At 32.8% G+C, this 6,479-nt stretch overlaps 1 long non-coding RNA gene across 1 annotated transcript in view; it reads right to left on the minus strand.

Moving 5' to 3' along the window:
* LOC128250119 (uncharacterized) overlaps window positions 1-6,479 on the minus strand; it is a 43,099-nt gene that overhangs the window by 17,819 nt on the left and 18,801 nt on the right. The gene's annotated exons all lie outside the window — the stretch shown is intronic.

Consider the following 6,479-nt stretch of genomic DNA (forward strand, 5'->3'; position numbering starts at 1 on the left):
TATATATATATATATATATATAGTATTAATGTTTGTTTTTAAGTCAAGTTTTAAAAACAATTTAACATTAAACTGAAGAACTACTGAATAATGTTTGTAGAGTACATATTTATTATATTTTTACAAGAAGAATAACTTCAAAATTTTGATCTGCTTGCCTTGATGAGATACTTAGAGATAGGCTACCAGGATGAATCTTCAAAGTCACTCTTTTTGGAGTATAATAATAATATACAGTTTGACACAGCTGCACATGACTTAAATTATGTGTGTGTTTAGGGCACATTTATCTCATAAGTGCTTGGCAAATTCTGCCTAGCATCTGATGATAAAATGGACATGTTCTATGTGTCCATGAAATTTAAGTCATGTAGAGCTGAGTCAAACTATTATTAAAAATATGTAACTCCTACTAAATCAGTTGTGTGCTGCTTTCTTTTGTTTGTTAAATTACTCAGTATGAACTGAAAAGATATACGGTGCACACCAATGTAAGAAAAAATTTTTGTTTTCTTTCACCTTTTTGGCACAATTTTACTTTTCTAAGATATCTGGAAGAAACAACTGCACAGGTTGTCAGCAGGATTTACTCATGAAACATATCCTTAAAATAGATTTATTGAAATATTCATGGCTGATATAAAGCAGAATATGAGGTATAGTAAACTAATTTGAAATGATGCTGGTTTTAAGCAAAAATTCTTCAGAACAGAAATTCTCTATGGTAAAAGGACTCAACTATTTCAGAAATAAAAGTTAAATCACAGAATTGACACTATATTAATATTCGTCAAAATATATTTCTGAGCAAAGGCTAACAAAAGTTCTTAGACCTAACCTAAAGTTTGAGCAATAATACATGCACACACAGACATACACACATATATATACTTAGAAGCATACACTTCAGGAGGCAGCAAGGAGGGGCTTAGGTCAGCAGGAACAGGAAGAGGTTGTGCCCATGGTCGCTGACCTTTGCAAGTCAACACCTGTGGGAAAGGCAGAGGGAGATGTTCTGGGAATAGTGGTCTGTGTGGGACAAGGGTGTGTTGCACACAGAAAGGTAATGAGAGGACTTGAGACAAGTGGGTAAAGAATATCTGATTGATGCTGGCATAAGACCAACCAGTCCCAAGGAGCAAAGGCCAATATAGTAACAGTAGAAAAGAGAGAAGACAGCAGACTTGTAGATCTTGAGTTTAGTCCCACTTTGCAGCATCTTGGACATCTTGTTACAAGGGATTGGCTGGCCTGGGGCTGCCCAATGCCTTCTGAGAGAATTTGGTAAACTGAAATTGCACAGGAACACACCCACATGTACATGTGTGTGTGTCTTATACTTGATACCCGGTATTGATTTGTTTATATCCTTGTAACATTAGTGGTCTGGTGAAAAAAGAGAATGTTAGAATAAGTAGCAGACTTAATACTAAAAAAGCTTCAAGGTGGTGTTCTTGCATGATCTCGCGCGTGCGTGCATGTGTGTGTGTGCACATGCACACATCTGCAGCAGCATACTGATCTTGACACACTTTTCATTCTCATCACAAATGCAGTGAAGCAATGAATGTCATCCTCATCATCATCTAATACGTCTTCCATGATGGTAGGATCCAATGAACTGGAGAGTTGCATCAAGCACCAATGTCTATGGATTGTCTTCCTAATGCTAGCCACTTCACAGTGTGTACAGGGTGCATATTTTGTGACACTGGCACTAGTGAGCTTGCCAGATAACCAGTTGAAAACTTGCAACCAACAACATTGTATTTCACAAATTGTCACAAAGACAAGAACAAAATTCTTTTGGTGATGACAATCAGTCGTTATCTTAAAGCAATTTTCTATGTGTAGATTTGTTAATTATAACCATGTACCTCTATGAACATACACAAGATTATTTTTGTCAATTTTGGCAAAACAAGTTCATTTTACAGCTAGTTATCCCTTCTACTACAACCATTGTTTGTCAAATTCAACTATAATAACTATATCGATTATGAATATATAAGATGATAAACATGAGTTTTGTGCTGTTTATGAAGGAATTAAGAGAAGTCCCCCAACACACACACACTCCATGTGGTTATTAATAAGTGTGGAAATCTGCCTTTGTTTCAGACAATGGGGAAAAACAAGTTAAACAGTATCAGATAAAAAGTGAAGTTCTAAAATGAAAAAATAAAGCATTTTTCAATATATTTAACAAATGAATCTGTTTCAGTAAGACTCCACAATCAATATAATTAAACCCTTGTCAGTCAACTTCACAGCTATTCTTATCCTATTTTTCTTACCTCATTCAGCTTTGGCAAACACGAGTTCCATTACTACTTTTGGAAGAAAGGAAAACAGACAGAAATAATTGGTTTCTAGACTGACACACTAAAAGTCACAGTTACTAAAATTGGTAAAGTTTTGGAATCCCTGTTCCTCAGAGTCTTACACCTGATGAAGAAACAAAAGAACAGTTATCCTTCTTCACTTCTATCTTTTAGTATTCCAGTGTTTCACACAAAAGAAATTACGAGTTTATAAAAAAAAAGTAGGGCAATAATTTTCCCCAATAATTGCATTTTTTTTGCATTTTTGCCTTCTACTCTCCTTTCATACTTTTTGGTGGTATAATGACCTTATGTGTAGTTGCTGGATTATCAGATATGAACCTGTACAGAAGTATATTTGATACCACAAGGGCTACTGTAAGATGGTGCTCTGTCCACAAATTCTGTGAACGTAAATATGTGCTCCTGATAACAAGTCTGTACCTTCTCTATGTTTCCAGCCATTTCACATTGTTATATTTTATAGATTTGTCTGCACATGACTAATGTTAAGAGAGCCACAAAACCCTTTAAAATGATGAACTAATGAAGCAATCTGTTGAATAAAGTGTCCATATGGAAATAAACGGAGGAGGACGAGTAGATTATGAAAATATTTAACATTACATTTACAAGAGGAAGACTACGATGAGTGGACAGTAAACAGAAGAAATGTGGATTTAAATATATCCTATTCACTAAAGCCTAAGACAGAGAGAAATATGACCTTAATAACCATTATTACGAGTTATTTACATTGATAGAAACTATAAGACTTGTTTTAAATTCTAGCACTTCCTAACATTAACTATTTTAGCAGTGTTATTTCCTATCTTTCCAACAGAACACACAACCACCACAACGATTCTTATTGTAATTGCATGTAAGAGCGACTTAAACATGATTAAATCGGAAATTCCCAACAGAAGTAATAAAATAATATTGAAAATATAATGGGATTAATAAGAGAACTAAATATAAACAGTATTTCCACATGGTGAGAATCACGACAACGATGACTACCACCACCAGTAATACTAGCACCAACTCAATTATTATTACCTCTTTCACTATTCTTATTATAGTTTTCATTTATTATTAACTCGAGGTAGATAAAAATAGGCACCATTCAATCAAATATAAAATATCTGTTTAGTGAATAATCAAAAATTCATTTTAATTAATGAGAAATACTGTTGCCTTGTTCAGTAATGAAGGACAATAAAAACAGATGGTCAAAACATCATGAAATGGTAAAAACAACTATTGTCAAGACAGATTGCAATATTTCTTATTTTCCGACTTTAAATCGAGGTTCTTTTTTTTTCCCCTTAGCAATAAAATAATAGGAAGACAAGACAGTACAATATAATCAGCTGTACACATTAAGTTTAAGATTAATCAAAATAAATAATTACGTTAATTACTGCAGAGAAGGGCATTAACAATAACAAAACATCAGGACCTAAGAACAAAACATTAACGTATGGTGTATGGTTGAGAAAATAGCATTTCAAAACCCAGTTATTGATAAATATAGCATGAACATCACAACATCTCATTTACTAATGACAGTCCTAAATACATCGCTACATTTTACACAAGACAATCCATTTTTAGTGGCTCCAGTGTGGAAATGTTTGAATCAACTGTACATATGGTTGTCTTTGATGTCCATCAAATGAGTTTTTTTTTTATGTTTTAGAGTTTAACAACAGAATGAATGAATGACAAACCTTGGTCATCCCAGGTCAATAACAACAAACATAAAAACGATACTATAAACTTTACATTCCCCTCTCTCAATCATTGCTAATCGACGAAGAAAGCAAATCAATTCCACGAGATCGAATTTATCAATCATCACAAAATAAATCGTTTCTCCACATTGGACCGAATCTGAAGGCTCAGTTTCAAGTCGTCATTAAATTTGCATCCTAGATCGCCTTCCTCTACAAAGAAACTATTTTATGTACTTTTGAGGTCAAATTTGCCTTTCATCCTTTCGAGGTCTATAAAATAAATACCAGTGAAAAACTAGGGTCAATATAATCGACTTAAGTCACCCACCTAAATTTACTACCCTTCTGCCAGAATTTGAAGGCATTATTTTATGTACTCACAATAGAACCCAAAATATTTTTTACATAGAAACACATGAAGTCTGCGAGAAGGACTTCTAAGATGCCCACTATTCCCAAGAGTATTTACCCAGGAAATAGTTTCGTTTCAGAAAGGAACGATTATGGATTTGATTAACAATATATTTTAACACAACACCACACCACAGTAGTAATTATTTTGCTGCTTATGAATGTTGAGTGATAATTTGTGATGAAATAAGTGGGACAATTTAGCATGATTATATAAATTATTCTAATGATTTATATCATAATAATAAACAAAAAAAATCTCTGTCCTTTCATAATAGAGAATATTAGGGCAAACCGAGAAAAAGTGATATTTCAATATTACTGTTGTGCTATTATTGGAAATCTATACAAATCTAGTCTTTTAAAATGGCTGAATTTTCGATGTAAAGATGTAAACAAATTCATATTTTTATTAAGATGAAAAATCATTTTTTTAAGGATGTCTGAAGATTAAATTTAAATAAAATTAACTCGCTAAGCTGAATTCTTAATGAAAATTTATTGCAGACTGTATAGATATTTTCTATTACATATGAACTAAAAAATAAAGAACTCTATATGAAATGTAAACTATAAGACCTTAGCTAAGTCTTTTAAAGAAAAGAATTAATAATTTTTGTTCATAAATAATCTTCCTATGGAAAGATTAAGTTTCAATTACTTTCGCTTTTATTTCGTTTAAAAAGTGTGTTGGCTCAGCAGTATCTTTAAAATGATGCATAAAACATCTTGCGATATTTCTTTCATTTTATTAGGCTCTCAGTTCAAATATAGTTAAGAGAATGTACTCCATGCCTCCCGGATCAATAAGACATAGTACCAGATGAGTACTGGTGTCGAGAAAATTCAGGAACTTCCTTCTCTAGATTGCTGTTCTGCCTATATGAGAAAGTACTTTTCTTTAGAAAATTCCTCTTGCCTTACTTTCAGTTTCATTTAGCGAGAATGAAACAAAATATGTTGATTTATACATTCTGTAGTTCTTAATGTTGTGATTAATATTAAGTGCGATACTTCGAATAACTAGGGAAAAAATGAATGAATAATGATTCAGAGTAATAATTGGCCTAAATATATAACACAGGTCTGCAAAATTATATGAAGGATGAGAATCGATTACGTATTTAGACCTAGATTTTAAAAAATTAAATTATTTAGAAGTGCAAATTTGAGAGAACAAACCGTGCTTTCTTTTACGGAAATATGTAGTTTTCCAATTATTATTAAATTATTTGTTTAAGGCGATAAGCTGGCAGAATCTTTAGCCCGCCGGTCGACTTTGCCTTTCACCTTGTCCAGGTCGATAAAATGAATACCAGTTGAATACTGGGGTTCATGTTATCGACTTACCCCCGTCTCTGAAATTGCTAGCCTTGTGCCAAAATTGGAAAATAATATTAAGTTATCTGTTGGTAGTTTTACAAACCAGCTATTGATGGAAAGCGATACATTCACTAAACTATTCTGATTTGTGTCTGATTTGTGATTTATGAAATGTGCCCGAGTCGATATTAGTTTCTGTTGAGTATTTTAACAGTTAAATCTATGAAACTGATGCCAGGTTTCCATACACCGTGACACAGTAAACTAGTTTTTTGCCTTATGATTTTCTTCGAGAAAACAAGTCAATTTGCTGATAAGATTACAATTAGAATATATATTCTTGTGGGCATGGATTAGAATTTCAGATAATTAGAATTCGCCAGCGTGCTTACAAAATTGTGATTAAGACATTTTAATATTTCTAGTTACTTTGACCTTGTGCCAAAATTTCAAATCGATATTTCTGGTCAATGTGTTTGTTGATTTGAGATGTTAACAATATTTATCTAAAGATTCATAGGCGTGGCTGTGTGATAGGAAGTTTGCTTCCCAACCATATGGTTCCGGTTTCAGTCTCCTCCGTAGCATCTTAGGTGTATCCTACTATAGCATCAGATTAGGTAGACTGAGGGGCAAGAAAAAGAAAGTTGTTGTGTACTATATATATATATATATATAT

Source organism: Octopus bimaculoides, chromosome 19, assembly GCF_001194135.2.
Source record: "Octopus bimaculoides isolate UCB-OBI-ISO-001 chromosome 19, ASM119413v2, whole genome shotgun sequence".
Taxonomy (NCBI): Eukaryota; Metazoa; Mollusca; class Cephalopoda; order Octopoda; family Octopodidae; genus Octopus; species Octopus bimaculoides.